Genomic DNA, 20142 nt, shown 5'->3' on the forward strand with positions numbered 1-20142 from the left:
AATTTTGAGGTGATGTTAGAAAAGAGATTTGGATAGTGAAAGAAAAAATGCTTAGCAAATGCCCAGCACAACCCCTCTACTCCTGTGGCTGGCTGCCTGACAACCCTCTTTCCCAAGAATTAACCAGCCTAACATTGTGCGATTATTCTGTGTGAAACCAATGTCAACCCACTTCACTTTGCCTGGGAGGAATTATGTCATGAGGTAGAGACTTATATAAATTAATGGGCAATAGCTAATTTGGCCACATGTTTCGAAAATTGGAAAGAAATAATTGGAGAAGTTGTAACAAGAAGTTCTGGAAGGGAAATGCAGATGAGTCTTACAAACTAGGTCCTCAAATGCTCATGTAGGCATCTTTCATAAGGCAAGTTCTTAAATACCAGTAGGATAGGATGCCCACCCTAGTTTTTAGTTAGCTGTTAATAAAAATAGCCTTAATGAGGTTAAGAGAAAATCAATTGTTTTAAAGCTGACAAATGCAATAGAAAATGCAATATTGATAAAAATAGTGAAAAAAGTTTGAATATTAAAGAAAAGCCTAGTTTAATTTTGTAATAGTTTAAATGAAAGCTCAAACACTCAATTAAATAAAAAGCATAAACAGAAGAACATAAGAGAAAACACAAAAAGGTATACATATAGATTCAGTAGATCTAAAATGTATAAAATGAGAATTCCAAAAGTTGACTAAGGAGGCAGAACAGGAAAAAAAACATAGTAAGTAAGTTGAGCTCAAATCAGACCTACATCTTCAGAATTGAAGGATTTACAAAGTAAAACATCTCTTAAACTTTTTATTATGGAAAATTGCAAATGTAGACAGAATAGGTTAATGAACCCCCATGTATGCATCTGTCTCAGCCTACTGTGTTTCATCTACACACAAATTAATTTCTTTCAAATTATCTGGAAGTAAATCTCAGATACCATATCATTTCCTCTATATATAGTTCATTTTTTAGTCCTAAAAAATTGAAAACTTTTAAAAAGCATAACTATTATAATTAAAAAATAAATTGATAAAAGCTCCTAATATCACCAAATATTGAGTCTGTTTGAATTTATAATTGTCCAATAAATATAATTAAATAATTTTCTTTTTTACCATTTGGCTGAATTAGGTTTAGATAAAGCCTGCACTTAGGAATTGGTTGATATGTGTCATATCTTTTTATGGCTTTTTCCCTCTATCTCTTTTTTTGTTTTTGCAATAATTTGATATTTAAAAAATACTTTTTAATTCTGGAATTTTCCAGTCTGAGTTTTGCAAATTGTCTCCCTGGTGTGTTAAAGAAAAAGATCTCCTAACCTATGTACTTCCTAAATATTCATAAATGGAGATAGAGGTTTGACCACAGAAGATTGATTTTGCATATGTGTGTGTGTAGCATTGTACTCTTCTGTCAGGATGCCCACAATGTCTAGGTTTTTGTCTTTTTGTGATATTAGAAGCAGTTGATGATCAATGCCTACACTCATTATAGTTGGAAAAATAGTGATATTCTAATTCTATCACTCATTTTTAGTTATTAGCTAGAATTTTTCCCAAAGAAATTCCCCCCCCGTTACTACCTAGTTACTTTGTGGTACAACTATGTAAGAAAGGCAGAATAGGTGTATGTTTCTTTTATTTTTTTATTAGTTTCAAAACTGAGTTGGTTGACTAATAATGTCCTATATGCTTAATTTCTTATGTCATGGAGAATTTTAGATTTAAGTATTTATAATGAGTTTCAAACCACTTTATTTGTAATCTTATTAATGCTGAAATTTTCATCTTTGGCCAGTATGAACCTTGTTAGCTTGACTCTTAGTCATTTTTACATGACCCTTGCTATGTGGTATGTCTTAGAGTTTCCTTGCTATGTGGTATGACACAGTATACTGGGCTCACCTTGTAAAACTTCTGTTCTAGACCTGGAATCAATGCATTCTTCTGGTTCCTTTTAATGAGAAATAGCATGTGGTAACCATAATCTAGGTGTTTAGAGCATTTGTTATAAATGGGTTGGTTGTTTTCCCTTGCCTTTTTTTAACATTCAGAGTTAGGAGACGCTGAAATGTGTTTTTAATTTCTTTTACTTCTTGGGTTATATTCTGCTAGGTTATATCCAAACTACTGTACTTTAAATCTAGTTGGAACAATCTCTGTGCCATTAACTAAATGCACATTAAGTTTACTCCCAAACTTTTATTTTTCAGGGATTGCTCTAAAAATAATTTCATTTATAACTATGTAAAATGTAAAAAAAAAAAAACAAAGCCAAGATATATCCAAAGAAATGTAGATTCTTTCTATTCTGACTCTCATTTTAAATGAACCACTCCTTTTATTTGATGATTTATTTTTCTCTTGTTTATGTTTTAAGATAAGAAGATACATATTTGTGTTCATATCGTTCCTTTCTGAGCTGAATGATAGTATTTCGTGTGAAATTTTATTCATCTTGTTTTTCTTTCTTTCTTAAATTAACTATTTCTGGGTGATTACTCCATATTAGTATCTGAGATCTTTCTGACTCTATTACAGAATGCATAGTATTCTGTTTTGTGCTTATAAACATAATTTAATTAGCTTTATTGAAAGATATTTGGGTTTTTACAATGACTAGCTTTCTGCAAATGACTTAATAATTTTGCCATATATATGTAATGTATTCATATGAGCAATATATGAGAGAGTCTAATAGGTTCATTGACAAAAAAAGTATTAAATTTTCAGATTTTAATAAGAGGCAAAATGAAGAAAAATTACACATCTAAAATATATCTTATTAAAATTTGAATTTTCAGAACCAAAAGAAAATTTGTTTGCAGGTGCTGAAACACCCTCCTTCCTAGCTTTACTAAACTAAAACAAGTTGTCTAATAAGGAGTTAAGAAACACACACACACACACACACACACACACACACACACACACACGGTGCTATTAAACTCTCTATGACATTAAATGCAAGAAACATTGGAATAGTTTCCTCAAAGTTTTAAGAGACTAATTGTCACCAAAGCATTCTAGAACCTTTCAGTTTGCATTTCTTGAGTGAATGCTTTATAACAAAATTTTAGGCAGGCAATGATATAGAAAGCAGGGAACCCAAATAGACTTCCTGAAAAATATTACTAAAAATTTTCTCTAGTTACTTAATAAAGAAAACCAACTAAGTATCTAAATTATAAAGAAAAATTAAGTTGTTAACAGTTATGAAATAATGTCTGAAGATGTTCTTATTTTTTTTTAATCCTCATTTCAGAACATTTTTTTGTTGTTGTTTTTAGAGAGAGGGAAAAGGAGACAAAATGATAATGGAAAAAATACAATAAAATTAAATTTATAAAAAAGATAGGGAAACATTGATTCGTTGCCTACATAAGTGCCTCTATTAGAGGTCAAACCCACAATCGAGGTATGTGCTCTGACCAGGGATTGAACTCGCCACCTTTTGACTGATAGGATTATGTTCCATCAAACTGAGCCACACCAGCCAGGGCTCAAAATGTTATTGTTAAAGAGAATATACAATAAAAATAAAATAATTTGGTTATAAAATTTCCAGATTTATCAAATAAAAACTATGAGTTGAGTGTGAAACGAAAAGTATAAATGTAGGTTAAAATTCCTATCCTGATGATGGGAGATTATTTTTTCTTTGATTGAAATAGAGAGATAATAGCACAGTTTTTACAAGTTAATGTAATGGACCCTGACTGGTGTGTTTCTGTGGGTTGATCATTATCCCACGAACCGAAAGGTCACCAGTTCAATTCCGGTCACGTCACACGCCTGGGTTGCAGGCAAGGTCCCCAGTTGGGGAGTTGTGAGAGGCAACTGATCCATGTTTCTCTCACATATTGATGTTTTTCTCTCTCTCTTTCTCCCTCCCTTCGCTTTTGTCTAAAAATAAATAAAATCTTTTAAAAAGTTAACTTAATAGTGAACACTGAAAACAAGTTTAAAACATGACAAAAATATTTAAAAAGTTGAGTACTATAGCAATATCAGAAAAGAGAAATAAAGCAAGAAAGTGAGAGAAAACAAAACCACCATAAAACAAAACAGAGAACTTTATACAATTTATATTCAACATTCTTAAGACATAAATTATTCACAGAAGAAGATTAAAAATAAAAGAGTATACAACAGTACTAGCTACCACTTGTTATATGTTCTAGCTATCTGGCATTTAAAAAATTTTCCTATGTTTGGAGAATTTCCTACTTACATTTTCAATACCCTCAAAGTAGGAAACAGAACATTCATTTTGTCAGCCTCTCCTGGACTTAAGGCACAAGGGTGTGATCTAGGCAAATTCGATTAAATTCACTGGTGTCTTACTGTTTCAGAAGTGAGTAATGTAAAAAAGGAAGCTCCAAGAAGAATCTATTCTACTAGCCATACTAGTCAGTACAGTACTTAAACATCTGGGTCTCAGAGGTGAATTGCATCCAGGAATGAATTTTTGTCACAAAAGTGCCTTCAGTATCAGATGCTATAAACTCTATCACTGGCAGTCATGGAAACTCTAGTGTCAAGTACTCAATATTGGTGGCAGTGACTATTCTCTCACTTATAGGAAACTCATTTTCTGCTTAAACTATCAAAATTAGCTTCTTTTGCTTACAACCAATAACCCTAACTAACGTAGACACTGACTCCAGAAGTCATGGTAGAAAACAGAACCTCAGGCAAATAGGCATCTGAATCGATTATGTGGTTTGATTCAGACTGAAGGCTCTGAAATCCAGCTAACGTGGAAAGCTCTGGCAAGCACTGTGAAACTGCCCTGTAATTCTTGTCTGTAGTCACCTGCAAAGTGGTAGTCACAGAAAGAGAGTCTTTGAGAGAACCAAAACCATAGCCAGAGAACCATATGCAAGGATGTAGGAATTCAAGGAATACAGAGGCAGTGCATGGCATCTGACAATTTAAAAAGAATTACAAGCTCAAAATCCAAAGTTGCTGTACAAGAGAGAGAGAGAGAGAGAGAGAGAGAGAGAGAGAGAGAGAGAGAGAGAGAGAGAGCCACTTCTCTGCTACAAAATATTTTTTATCAATTGTGTCATAGGGCTGAAATACATAAAAACCAGATTCAGCTTTTGATCCTGCAGTTGCCACTATTTTGCATTTAAATTCACAGCCTTGTCGGGTACCTTATGTGAAAGTTGGAGCTTTGAAAAGGAACTTGAAGACTTAGGGAGATATCAACTTGAAATGGATTGCTCACATACAACATGTTTATTTATAGCCCCTGCCCCTCTGTGTTTCCAAAGAGAACTCTAAAAGACTCCCTTCATTGGTGACAGCGGCCCCATTATCTTTGAAAAGCACTCTGGAAACTGTTCTCTGTTGACTTGGGATGCTGGTAGGAGAACTGGCATTGAAATGTGATGCTTCATTTCAAATGCAGACAGGGTTCTGGAGTGGTAGAGTTTTTATAGCAGCCCTTAATGCCAGAGGCATGGACATGGTATAGTAACTGGTAAAAGGATAGGTGTGTTTATTAGAGTGGTTTGACTCACAGTGATCTTACAGTGGTGGGTGATCAGTTAATGATCCCTAGTCCTAAAGAAAATGAGAAGTCTGCCAAGATCCTACTTGATTTTTATCACTTACACAAAAAAATTCTGGTGAATAGAAACCTAAATTAGAGTCATGGATGTTCAATTAAATCTCAAACTGTAGTCCATTTATAGACCTAGTACACCTAAAAAGGAGGAAGGATTTCTTGAGGAAGAAGCAGGTACAAATCTCACAAATATGAACTGAAAACCTCTTAAGTTTCTTCCAAAATCTCATGTGGCCATTGCTTGAGTAACTATGAACTGGAAAAAGAGAAATGATTGAACATTTCAGGTGTTGTTGGAACTGGACTTGAACAGACATCAATTCCTGGGTCCTACACCATACCTTTTGTCTATCAGTCAGAATTGAGACTTATGTGGATCATTAAAAGGGATTTTGACCCATTTCAATTTCATGGGTAGCTCACTAGTATTCAAAAACCATTATTTGGCTATTCTTCATGTTCTGTGTATATGATTGTTATAATATACTTAGCAAATGATAATATTTCCACAGTGACTTCCTAAATCTGTAAGTGACCGATACTATGATAACAATGAACCATACAGCAGCCCCTCAAATTTCTCCTTTCAGCAATGTTGAAGACCAAGTGAAAGTTTCCCAGCAAGATATGTTGGTAAGAAAAATGCAAAATGTATGGTAGGAGACTGGACATCAATTCCATGGAAACAGAGGGGCTTGCTTTCTTATTGAAATTTCTGAGGTCTTGCAGTCTGGGGCTTGAAGGAAAATCTTTGCAGAGGTAAAAGACATGTTGCTATAACTTGGTTTTTGAAGGTAACATATATTAAAATTTGGAGTATTACTTCATTTACTAGTGTTATTTATGGGTAGTGAGAGAGAAGAAGCTAGCACACGGCTCTAGATCTTGGCATGGAGGAAAATTAACCAACTGTAGAGGCATGTCTTAGACTGGGGATGGTTTGGCAGTTGAATCAAGTTTGAAGGGTGTAGCAATCTGATGTGTGATCCAGGCAAGTATTGTGAGACCCAATTTGATTGTGACAAGAAATGTGCTTGGCATTGGCATTCTAGGATAGGTTTGTCAATAAATTTTTCTTTACATCTTCTGCCATAACCAAACAGAAAGAAATTTTACAACCAAATTTCGGGAGCAGTGCCATGAGAGGACAAGAGGGAGAGAGCTGGAGGTTACCCAGTGCTGGGTGCTAGCTCTACTATGATTTACCAGAATTTACTCAATATTTTTGTATGTTTTTTAGATTTTTATATATTTCTATGAATATTATTTAATAATTTATAAGATATTATATTTATATTTCATTGATTATATCTAATATGTAGGTTTCCATTGTATACAAAATAAATCATGGTTACTTCTTTTCTCTCACTAAGAAACATTGTCTCCGCCCTGGCTGCTGTGGCTCAGTGGATTGAGCATCGGCCTGCGAGCCAAGTGTCGCTGGTTCGATTCCCAGTAGGGCACATTACTAGGTTGCACGTCAGGTCCCCAGTTGGGGGTGTGAGTGAGAGGCAACCACACAATAAAAAAAAAAAAAAAAAAAAGAAACATTGTCTCCCTTTTCCACTATTACTAACAGAATGGCAATAAATAAATTTGAACTTGTTTCTTTGTGCACATGGGATATTTTCTCTAGGATAGACTCTAAGAAATTATATAGTCAAAATAGTCTCCGGTGACTGTAAAATTCTACATGTTCACCAGCAGTGTGTAAACATTCCCCTTTACATTACATCTTCACCAATACTTTTTGTAAACAGACAATATATATTTTCTAATCTGCTGTATAATACATCCAATGTTGTTTTAGTTTTTAGCGTACTCTTGACATAGGCAGATTATGGTCCCCCAACATTGTCCATGTCCTAATTCCAGGATCATGTAAAGGTATTACCTTATGTTACAAAGGGGACTTTGTAGATGTCATTAAATTAAGGATTCTGCAACAGGAAGGTTATCCTGTGTTATCTAGGTGGGTCCACTGGAATCATAAAGGCCTTTAAAAGATGAAAGAAAGAGGCAGTAGAGTCAAGGGGAGATGTGAAAACAGAAGCAAATGTTAGAGCAATGTGGTTGCTAGTCTTGAAGATATTGTGGGTCCACAAACCAAAGAACGTGGGCAGCCTCTAAAAACTGAAAAGAGTCAAGTTATTTGTGATTAAATGCCAGAAACTGGGTATATTAAATTGTAGAGGTTTAGGTGATATTGTATTCCCCCATTGGGATTTACTCTTTCCTCTGCAAGTCAGAGTTGGGGCTGAGCACACTAATCCAATCAGAAAGTAAGCTGAGTCATATTGGGTTGCAGTTTTGGTAGAGCTTAGTCTTCTCATTCATCTCTGCCTTAGGTCATAGTACTTCAGAGAATTCAACTGGGAGGCTGTCATGAGCATGGGGCCGGCCCCCTCTCCCTGGTTATTCCTGGATTCCAATCTTTGCTTCCTTGGCACAATGGATTTCCAAAAAGTTCTGCCCTGCCTTTCTGAGCTCCCTTCTTGGCAGCCTTCCAGATTCTTTCCTTATGCAGGTTCATAATTTGGCAAATGGCTAAAGAAGAAAACCATCTATACTTTTCTCTGTCCATTTTTTTTAGGCCACTAAAATCTGATAGTTTTTCTATTCCTAGGTGGATTTTTCTACTCAGGTAGAATCTAAATTCTTAGCCTTTTGCCTGGTTCCCAAATCTGCAACTGTGCCAGAGAAAAACTTGCTGCAAACAGTTATCTCATTTCCCCATGGTTCTACCATTACTAAAATTCAGATCCCGCCTGAATTTCATTGATCTGTAGTGCTTCAGTAATACCTCCAAACACACCATTCTTGTTATTATTCAGCCTTTCCTATTGTTCTCATAAGGAATATTGCTCTGCCACAGAAGATTCCTGCTTGTCTAGAAACTGAGTTATTGTTCTAGCACATATAAGTCTACAGGATCAACTCTTGTTTGTTATGTCTCCTGCCTCATTTTTCAATGTATTATGTTAACTTTGATTGCAAACTAAGTTGTATCCATTAGACTTGTGTGGTTTGAGTTGTGAGCAAATCCCTCCATAGGCATCTGATAATTTTCCCCCATATTCCAAAGCCATTCATGGAGTGAGCAGCCATTAAAGTATAAAGATTTTTTGGTGGGGTCTCAAGTAGTATATGGTTCCAATGTTAATTTCTGTCCCGGTCTCAGCATCATAACCCAAGTCCCTAGATTAACAGTACTAATGTTCTCTCCCAGGGTGACTTCAGTGTTATTTCGCACATACACCATTGGTTTTTAGAGCTCTCTTGAGCTTTAGAACCTGACATCCCCCCCTTACTGTTCTATCAAGTTATGCAGTATATTGCAAATTAAACTCCTTATATTTTATCCAGTTTTTCTAAATGTTTCTATTAAAAGCTTTTTTATGTACTAGTCCACCAATTTGGTTTTTTTACTAACATGAATCAATGATTAAGAAGAATAATTTGCCAAAAAATATCTTTTAAATCTGGTGAACAAACCATTTTTGACTCGAGAATAAATACTTATTGTAATAATCAGAAAAGTTTATTATTCTTATTCATTGAAAGAGGGTGTTAGGAATATTTTTGTATGTCTGGCTTTAGTGATTGCTTATACTTAAAAGACAGAGAAGGAAAACTCTGATTCCAAAAAAACCTCCGCTGCCTTGCGGCATACCTCTTCAGGGGAAAGGCTAAGGGAGTAAACCCCGACAGAAAATCCGGAGCCGGAGTCCCTAAGGCGGTTTGACGTTGTAGTCAACACCGGCAACTCCTGCGGCGCACCTGAAGCCAAGCTGTATTGACTCCGTCTTTCCCTTGGATCCTTCAGCTGCGAAGAGAGGGGGGGTCTGTTGCATGGGCAACAGCAGACCCTCCATATCACCCTGCCCAGGCTCTGTAGCTTCAGCTTCACTGGAGAGGACACTCCAGCGTCATCACAAGATGTCGATTCAACACGGGAGGAGACAGACACCGTGTCACTCCCGAGTCGGACTGCACAGCCATTCTCGGCGGTGCAGATAGACTCTTAAGAAGCTACACCATCGTCTCTCGAGACGGACGGCTGCCAACAATACTTAAAAGAGAGATGCAAGAAACAAAGCAAATATTCCATAATTCAGATTTATCATCTTCCAAAATTGGTGAACATGTACAAAGTTACATAATATACTAAGAAAATAATTGTAAAACAGTTTAAACTTCAACACTTGAAGTAACTTTGCAATAATAAAAGTTACTTAGAACTAAATTTTTTCTGATGCTTCTTTCCACTGGCAATGAGCAGGGCAGGAAAATCTTTGCAATCCTAACAGCATTTGAGTGAATCATCTAATCATGGAGCCTTTGTCTGCTACAAAATTTAGAGCCAAGATATTTTTTTTTTGTATGAAGTGAAATACTTAGTAACATTGGAAGAAAAAGAGGTAATTAAGACAGAAATGAGGTTTTTCTATTATGATGAGGGACTTTGAAATCTTCATTGTTGCAGAATTTAAAACCATGCTTAACAGACAATGCTGAAGTTGATGTGCAAATTTCACATTGTTTGATGAAATTTTCAGCTAACAGGTTTTCTTGAGAAGTCAGAAGATAAGTCATTTTATGATCCAGTAGCAAACATCATTTGTAGAGATGGTGGCCACTTTAATGCATTCTGGGAAACCGACACAACTTGGCAGAGGCTCTCTGTGGTTGCTTTAAAGTTCAGAGCCTCACTCTGTACAGTAAAAATAAAACCAAATATTTTGGACACAGTCTTTTTGTTGCTTTATTTAATTTTCACTTTGGCATATGGCCCTTAAAGCTTTAATAGCGCAGATGTGGTTTTGAAAGGGTTTACTAATCCGCGTTGGTTAATGACTTGACGATAGAAGCCAGCTCAGCAGTTTTCTCTCAGTTCATGTATTTAATTCCTCTTTGCCTGGATTTTTTCTCTGCTGGAAAACTTCTCCATGGGCCACCTATTATAAGTTGACATTTTCCTGAGTTTTGAGGTAACTACCTTCAGGTTTCTGAGCTGCAAAGGCATAGGCCAAGTAAATGCTACTGACACTGAGCTTATTGATTCCTAGAGGGCCTAAACAATCCAGAGTGATGACCAAAGATGGCTGTGAGATAGAAAGTTGATTATATAGGGTTAACACTTAAAAAAATTCTACATAAATTTGATTTTTTGACGATCATTGGAATTCCTGGTATTAGTGTGTGACTGTGGAGAGAACATGGGTTCTGGGGAGTGAAGAGTGTTCTAGATTTCTTTGAGTCCCATTTCTGACAGTAACATATATTAATGCCTACTCCACAGGATTTTGTGATGATTCAGTTACAGGAAATGGTGTTGCCCTAACTTTAGTTATTCATATTCCACATGAGCAATTTATAATGTATTTGAATTTTATCTGTTTTATTATTTAATAAGTAACCCCCCCCACAAAAACCTGATGTATTAGTTATATCTTTTAGTATATACATTAAAATAAATGTAAAATAATCACTTGCACAATTCAGACAATATTGATATTATGTTCAGATAATTCCATTATTCTGTATCTCTCAGTAGTTGGCAAGTTACATGACAGCAGGAGCTTTTATCCAATTTATTTACTCTTATATCTTGATACCCAGCATAATATCTGGCACACAGGAGAATCTCGATTTGTCTGAAAATGATCCTGGTGCTTCCTGTTTACTTTGGAAAGGGGTCAATGGAAGAGGTGACTCCTGTCCTTGGAGGTGCTGGCACCCCTGCACCGCTGTCTACAGGAGTAGGGTGCCCTCCTCTGGCAGGAGACACCATGCGTAACCCACATTTCTCATAAACCCCCCAAGCTATGTGGTTGGCTTTCCCAAGTTACTACAAAAACCTGTACAATTTAACCTCCTTTGCTCCTAGTATTCTGATTGCGACCACAGTCTCACTTTGGCTGATTTTCTCTCTCTCTTTCAAATACACACACACATTATTCGTATACTTGCCTTGTAAGAAGAGAGATCAACACAGTGGCAAGGGCCCTCCCCTAGCACACCCATCTGCTGGATGAAGAAAGAATGAGGCCTCTGCCCTTTCTTCCGTGTAACTTGAGGCTTAACTTGTACCTGGTTCCAGGTACTTTAGTCCATACTGCATGATGTGAAAATCTTCCCAAGCCATCCTTCATGACCACGGGCAAGCAGAGGAAACACACTCTGCATCAGGAAAGGACTGTAGCAACCTCATGTTCAGTTAAACAAAACACAGAGCTCAGAGCATATCTACACAGTGCCCCGTTGCTGGTGCATAGTAGCTACACAATAAATATTTGTTGACCCCCATGGTGAATGAACAAATGAATACTTAGAGCCAGTGAAAGAATAAGTGGCTGAAAAAAACTTTTCACAATTAATTGTGTCATATTTAACAGAGTGATATGTAGAGTCTCCAAACAGTAGTATATCTGAACTTAAGTTAGCTGCTACTTTCAGGGAATGACTTCTAGATAACCAGATTTTCTGAACAAATAAAACTTATTCTTCAAAGAATACATTTGCGTCTTGAATAAACTTTTTATAAAAAGGTACTCTAGAGGGGGCAAAGGGGGAAAAATTGAGACAACTCAATAAAATCAATAAAATATATTTAAAAAAATATACCCTACTTCTCTGTCTTATTAAATTGTATATATAATATATAATTTAACATTGTCATTAACATTTATTAGTAAAAACTGCACTTTAAAATCTATTAAAATTAGATATTAAACAGTATTATTGCCAGCCATCTTCTAAACATTTTAACTTCACATTGCAATTATATCAAATAAGTGACATTCTCTCCATTTTAAGATGGAAATTGATGTACATGCTTAAGATCTCACTACTAGAATTGGTGTACCTTTTATGTAACCTGCTCTTCTCCACATTAGACAGCTATGTTTCTTTAACCCCCTATATTAACACTGATATTACTGTATTGTTTAGAGATAATCAGGACTAGGGATAACCAAGGGAAAGTAGAGCATGGTACCAGAAATAGCTTTAATGTCAATGTCAAATTTCACCATGACTCTAGTTTAATAATCCTACCTCTTGGGAAATGTCTTGCTGGTATGTCCTCCACAGAGCCCACCTCACAGTTGCTGTACCCCTGTGCAGCCTCTCCAGCCCAACCTCATCTCATTGCCCCAGGAAACCCAGGGAAACCACAATTTCTTCCCCTTTACTCTGCAGTGCAGCTCACCTTCCTCTTTGTAATTTCTCTCTTTTTTTGATCATGAAGGGATTGTTATTTTTCATCCTCAAATGTTTTTTTTTCCAGGTATTTTCTTAAACAAGAACTATCTCCACTACTATATGGAAATAGCTATGGTTAGTGGGCTTTTTCTGTTTGTTTGTTTAAATATTGATATTTTCCCTCTTTATTAATATCAAAAAGTTGAAAAGAACTTAAGTGTAGGATAGTAAGAAATGGGCAAATAAAAGGTATGGCCATAGGATGAACTGTATGTTTAATTTCACTGAAAAATGTTCACCAACCATTAAGTGAAAAAAACAGATTACAGAAGATTACAAAACACATACTGTTTGATTCCCCACCCCATTTTGTTAAATAGAGCTATTCAGGAATTCTATTAAAAATACCCAGTATTATTTGTCATAGACTGTAATGAGGTGATTCCCTCTGGCTATATTCTGATGTGTAAGACTCTTTGCTCTTACTCAAATGCTCCTAACCCCTGTGTTTTCCTAAAACTTCCTTCATAACAGCTAACCATCCCCAAGAACTTCCTCTGTGTCAAATACAGTTCTGTGCACTTTACAGGAATTAGCTCATTTAAACTCATTCAAAACATCCCAATGAGGCATGTACCATTATTATCCCCACTTTATAGCTGAGCAAAATGAGGCACAGGGAAGTTCAGTACCCTGTTCTATTCAGAAAGCAGTCAGTGGAAAATACAGATTTGATCCCAGAATATCTGATTCTGAACACTACACTCTTGTGTACTGAACTTGAGTGTTTATCCCCTCACCTCTCTTTTCTCAAGTATCATTTCTTCCTAAGGCAATTGGTTTCACTTCTATCAACCGATGGCATTTCTAATGTGTACACCTCTGTTTGTTAGGGCAGAGTGAGGATGCGTAGAGTGATGTATTCTAACTTTATTTAATCAATAGCCTTAATTTTATATACAATATTAAAACAATAGCTTCTGGCCAAAGGGGTGTTTACTATAGTTCCACTGTCCCTCTCATATATAAAGGGAGTAAGTCTTTCCTTGTCATTATTGTTTCACACAGGGATGAGGTTGTTTCCTGTTGTTGAGTGGCTGTAAGTCTGGATGTCAGTTAATTGCTGTTTGTCTAGGGAAGAACTCAGAGATAAGGTGGTTAAATGGGCATCTGGTGCCTCCAGTGATAAATTTGGAAAAGCCCAGACCTGTAGGTAATAGATTGTGGGTAGAACAGTTTTTCCTTTAAATTAAAAAAAAAATGATTTTATAGATGAGAGAGAGAGAAAGAGAGAGAGAGAGAAGAGACAGAGAAAGGTATCGAGATCCATTTGTTGTTCCACTTATTTGTGTATTCATTGGTTGATTCCTGTATGTGTCCTGATCTGGATGGAGCTTAGAACCTTGGTCTATCAGATCTAACCAACTGAACTACCCCTCCAGAGCCTGTTTTTTTTTTTTTTTTTAATTTATGCCTGGAAAGTCTCTGAGGAGAGAACGATGGGCAAGAGATTCCCATACTGCCTAGTGACGTTGACAGCACCCTGGTCGAAGGGCAGGGCACTTTCTTCCCTGGCTCATTGTTGTCAAGAATCTAGAAGCGCCCCCGCTCCCCAGTGTCATCCACAGCAGGAGAAGAAAGCGGCTAGCTAGCAGAACAGAGGACATCACAAGGCTTTGCTTTGAGGTTATGTTTTCATTTTGTTTAATCTCATAAATGTGTCACCACACAAATTCTCTGTAAGTACTGGAAATTCTTGCCCTGGCTGGTGTGGCTCAGTTGGTTGGCACATTTCCCCGACAGGTTGTGTGGAAAGGTTATGGGTTTGATCACCAGCTGGCCACACACATCCCTGGTTAAGCATGTGCACAGGGCAGTGGATCCATGTTTCTCTCTCTCCCTTCATCTCTCTAGAAGCAATGAGTAAAAAACTCATGAACAGGGACAACAGTGTGGTGATTGGTTAGGGGGAGATGGAAGATGGTAATGGATAAAATACAATAAAAAATAAACTATTAAAAATACGGCCCTCTAAAAAATAAAAATATAAATAATAGCCATGAAGTGTTCTCAGGTGAGGATAAAAAAAAAAGGGAAGAAAAAGGACTGGAAATTCTTCTTATCGTCGTCGTCAGCAGCCGTCCGTCTCGAGAGTCGATGGCGTAGCTTCTTGAGAGTCTATCTGCACCGCCAAGAATGGCTGTGCAGTCCGACTAGGGAGTGACAATCCCTGCCGCACTTGTTACAGGTGAAGGCAGATGGCTGTTGTTGCTGCTGTTGACGCTGCTTCCGCCTCGATCTTTTCTGGACCGCCTCCTCGTTGCGCGCAGCCTCTGCGCGTGACGTACCTTGCCTGACCACGAGCCTCCAGGCTAGGCGGTCATCTGCTTGAACTTCCCATGTGTTGAGATTGATGGAGCATTGTGTCATGTCCTTTTTGCAGATGTCTTTGAACCGCAGTTTTGGGCGCCCTGTCATCCTCTGGCCTTCTGCTAGTTCGCCGTAGAGGAGGTCTTTGGGAATACGGCCTGCATCCATTCTTTTGACATGGCCGAGCCACCTGAGGCGTCTCTCACTAAGAACTGCATGCAAACTGCTCATGTTGGCTCGCTTCAGCACCTCGGTGTTGGGGACCTTATCCTGCCAGGCGACATGCAGGACGCGTCGCAGGCACCTCATGTGGAAGCTGTTGAGTTTCCTTTCGTGCCTTGCGTAGGTGGTCCACGTCTTGCTGCCATAGAGGAGAGTGCTGAGTACGCAGGCTTGGTAGATGCGCAGTCTGGTTTTCTCAGTGAGGCTGGAATTGTTCCACGCTCGCCGGTTCAGTTTGGCCATAACTGTGGCTGCCCTGGCGATTCTCCGATTGACCTCCAAGTCGACTGACAGAGAGCTCGAGATGGTGGACCCGAGGTAAGTGAAGTCGTTGACAACCTCCAGGGTGTATCCGTCGATGGTGATGCATGGGGGAGTCCCCGTGCCTTGAGCCATAACGTTCGTCTTCGTCAGGCTGATGGCTAGTCCGAACTCCTTGCATGCGTGGGAAAGGCAAGTGACTAGCTGCTGGAGTTCCTCTTCGGAGTGTGATGTCAAGGCTACGTCGTCGGCGAAGAGCATCTCATGGATGAGCACCTCTTTGACTTTGGTCTTGGCTCGTAGACGGGCCAGGTTGTAGAGCTTGCCATCGGATCTGGTGTGAATGAAGACACCCTCGCTGCAGTCCTTAAAGGCGTATTGGAGGAGCATGGAGAAGAAGATTCCGAACAGCGTAGGCGCGAGGATGCAGCCCTGCTTTACTCCGCTGCTGACTGGGAAGGCCTCAGAGGTTGCGCCGTTGTAGGACACCGTGCTGTGCATGTTGTCGTGAAAGGACATCACCACAGCAAGCAGATGTGGTGGACAGCCAATCTTCCGTAGCAAGCTGAAGAGTCCGCTTCGACTGACCAGATCAAACGCCTTTGTGAGGTCGATAAAGGCGAGGTAGAGTGGTTTATGCTTCTCGTGACACTTCTCCTGCAGTTGGCGTAGGGAGAAGATCATGTCCACTGTTGATCGGCCAGCTCTGAAGCCACACTGGGACTCTGGGTAGACACGGGAAGCAAGGGTCTGCAGGCGGGCAAGGGCGACCCGGGCGAATACTTTGCCGATGACGCTGAGGAGAGAGATGCCCCAGTAGTTGTTGCAGTCTCTGTGGTCTCCTTTGTTCTTGTACATGGTGATAATGTTGGCGTCTCTCATATCCTGGGGGATGTAACCCTCCTTCCAGCAGAGACAGAGTAGATGGTGGAGCGGCTGTAGCAGGACTGGTTTCCCGCTCTTTAGGATTTCTGGAGGGATTCCGTCGCTTCCTGGTGCTTTCCCGCAAGCGAGGTGGTCGATGGCTTTGCCAAGCTCTGCCGCAGTAGGTGGGGTGTCTAGCTCCTCCATGACTGGTAGGTCTGGGATGGCGTTAAGAGCAGTGTCTGTTACGGTGTTCCTCGTTGCGTACAGCTCGAGGTAGTGCTCGGTCCACCGCTGCATTTGCTGTTCCTGGTCAGTGATGACCTCACCTGTCTTGGACTTAAGGGGGGGCCATCTTGGAGGGGATTGGGCCAAAAAATGGAACAACTGTAATAGAAAAACAATAAAGAATGAATTAAAATTAAAAATAAATAAAATAAATATAAATAAATATTTTTAAAATTAATTAATCAATTAATTAATAGTCAAGGTATAGAAGTGATAGGTCCTCGAGCTGGTTGGGGGAAAAAAAAAAGTCCTGCCTAAAAGTTACCAAAATCAGGTTAAAAAAAAAACAACTCCTCAGGTAAACAGCACATATGCAGAGAAGATATGTAGGTCCACAAGCAGCAATTAGGTTGTGACCCTTATTTGGAACTGGTTACTTATCTCTATAGAAAACCATTTCCTCCCAAGCAGAATGCTGTCACATGAGTAGAGGCAAATCGAGGATGATAATGATAACAACACCACCACCAACAACAGCTACAACAACAGCTACAACGACTAGATAGTGCTCCAGAAGGGAGGCAGATTCACTTGCCTCATTAAGAGCAGTGTGTAGCCCTGGCTGCTGGGGCTCAGTGGATTGAGCGTCAGCCTGTGAACCAAGTGTCGCTGGTTCGATTCCCAGTCAGGGCACATGACTAGGTTGCACGTCAGGTCCCCAGTTGGGGATGCGAGTGAGAGACAACCACACAGTAATGTTTCTCTCCCTCTCTTTCTCCTTTCCCCTCTCTCTAAAAATAAAAAAACAAGCAAAACAAATAAATAAATAATTTTTTTTTTAAAAAAGAGTGTTTAAATTGTCTTCCCACCACAATGAAGGCTTCCCTTCCCCCACATACATAAATTTAGAGATACTACCACTGTGGCCTTTTCCTGCCACATCAGCTATGGTCCCCTTTATACACCTCTGATTTCCACTCACCATTGCCTATAACATCAAATCTCTCCATGGCCAAGCAATAACCAGACCCCGCCCTCCCTAAGCTTCTCTGTGCTTCTCAGCTACATTTCTAGTACAAGCAGGGGAGTTGGTGGAGTTTCCTCTGTACCTCCAATCCTCTTTGCTCTGCCTACTGATTGCTACCAAAAAAACAAAAACAACAACAAAAAAAACCCCTGATAACCACTGATCTGTTTATTGTTTCCATGCTTTTATCTTTTCTAGAATGTAGCTGGAATCACACAGTATGTAGTCTTTTCAGACTGACTTCTTTCACTTAGTGATATGCATTTAAGTTTCCTCCATGTTTTTTCCTTTTGGAATTCATTAAGATATGGTTATCTTAACGAAACTTCTGACTCAGATGATCTTACCTGAAGAGCAGTGTCTAAGGCCTGGGCTATGTTTCAAGGTACCCTGTGTCCCTAAACACTCAGTTTTCTGGGGATGGGTGACCAGACACTTGTCATGAAGGAGAGAGCCAAGCCCTCAGACTGTTGCGGGGTGTGGAGAGTGAAGGCAAAGGGGAGCATAGACACTGCCTGTGAGTGGGCACTTTTAGTCTCTGGCTCTACAACCTTTACAGACAACCAGACACTGTAATCTACAAACTGAGTCACCACACAAACTTCCCTAAAACAGATAAAAGTCTTTGACACTACACCTGCCTTGTGAAACAAAACTGCTTGGTGATGCAGTCTGCTGACCTGGTTCCATCCTCTATGAGGTCATTAAGCACTAGGATCCTGACCACTGATATATAGGGATGGCTAGCATCCTCGTGCTAATAAGCTTTAAATCATGTTAAGCTTTAATTTTGTTCTTCGGAATGTTGATTATTTCTTATATTTATACGGCACATTCTTCATTATTTTCCTAATTATCTGGCAAGTGAAAAGGAGTTACCATGGATTAAGGTTGGAACCTAAAACAAGCTGCTGCCTGGTAAGGAAACATTAACACCACAATTGAACTAATTAAGTCTCAGATAGGAAGTTTTTTAAGATCTCAGTCTCTTTTTACCTTCCTCGCTAACTTTTATACCATATATCCAGTTATTCTAATATCATACTTTCCTCAGAGCCTACCTTTCTCAGGTCTCTAACTTCGGTAGAGAACTGGATGAAATGGAATCTACCTCACCGGATCTCAAAAGACATCCTAATATGGGGGCTTCTTCTGGTTGGTAGACTTAGTAAGCAAAAGTCCTAGGGCTGTAAGAACTAATTACCGTCACCATTTAATCTATTCCTCCATCCCTCCTGTGTCATGGTTAGCCCCCTTGAGAACTAGTCCTGGGAAAGGGGACAGGAAGTAAGGAATAAGGAGAGCCTTGAAGTAAATGAGAAATAACTAGAAAATGAAATGTTGGGGTGAAAAGCATGGAGTAGAGGAAAGAAATGTATGTAAGTGTGTTAAACAGAGACATACACAGAAAGGAACTTGGAAATTTATATTAGTTTTGTCTTATTATGAACATGAAAAAGAACATGTTGTCCCAGCTTCACACTCTAACTTTTTTGTCTCTAAGCATCACCGAAAAATCCCGCAAAAGGCTAGAGATGCAGCATTAAGAGGTAAAGTCCCAGTGTCTTCTCTCACTCCCCTCCACTATGAGCAAGGTTCCATAGACTGGGTCCCTCAAGTTGACAAATTCTCCCAGCAGAATTTCTTGGGTGGGAAGTCAGAGCCAGGGATTGTTCCAAAATTCAACACCTCTGCCCAGGGAGTGAAGAATAAGGAAGTAGGACAGATGTCCTTAGCAATGCTAGTTAGGATTTAGATAACCCTGTGAAAGCCACTTCAGATCTCAGTCTTTTATCCATGAAATGGGCCTCTGAAGACCCTGCCTCACTCACAGCACGGCTGTGAAGACCTAATGAGGTTAGGTCCAGGACAGCACATCGTGACTGGTTAAGCTGTACTCAGACAGGCATTAGAGCAAGGACTGTTGGGGTTTTCAGTCTCTTCTCGTTCAAAGGCCTTTCGCTGCCTATAGGATGTCCCTGAATGCCCTCTCATTTCATATAATGCGGTCTCCTGGTTTCTCAGCTAGGAGACCTTCCTGGAAAGAAGCTGAGGAGCCATGGGAGCTGCTGTCTTTCATGAAAAGGTGATCACTCGCTCTTTGTAGTGTCCCGGATCCAGCCTGGACTGTGATGATTTCTCTGCTTGGCCTGGGACAGGAATGAGGAGAAGAGGGAGAATGGATGAAAAGTGGGTGACACACAGTGGAGGCTGCAGCCCTGGTTGAGAGGGTTCCCAGGGCAAAGGGGGATCAGACGTCTCAGGAGGGAGGAGTCTCCAGTTCTGCTCTGGGCTAGGCTCACAATGGTCCTAGAACTCAGAATTTGACTAGTGCTTAATTCATAAAAGACCCTACATGGGTTTGTACTCAGCCACAAGACAAGTTAGCCGGCT

At 39.3% G+C, this 20142-nt stretch overlaps 1 pseudogene; it reads right to left on the reverse strand.

The window, feature by feature from the left end:
- Positions 1-11718, reverse strand: part of LOC150021145 (S-formylglutathione hydrolase pseudogene) — an 86708-nt pseudogene extending 74990 nt beyond the window's left edge.
- Positions 11719-20142: the final 8424 nt, after the last annotated feature.

Source organism: Furipterus horrens, unplaced genomic scaffold (genome assembly GCF_987537825.1).
Source record: "Furipterus horrens unplaced genomic scaffold, mFurHor1.1.pri manual_scaffold_1, whole genome shotgun sequence".
Taxonomy (NCBI): Eukaryota; Metazoa; Chordata; class Mammalia; order Chiroptera; family Furipteridae; genus Furipterus; species Furipterus horrens.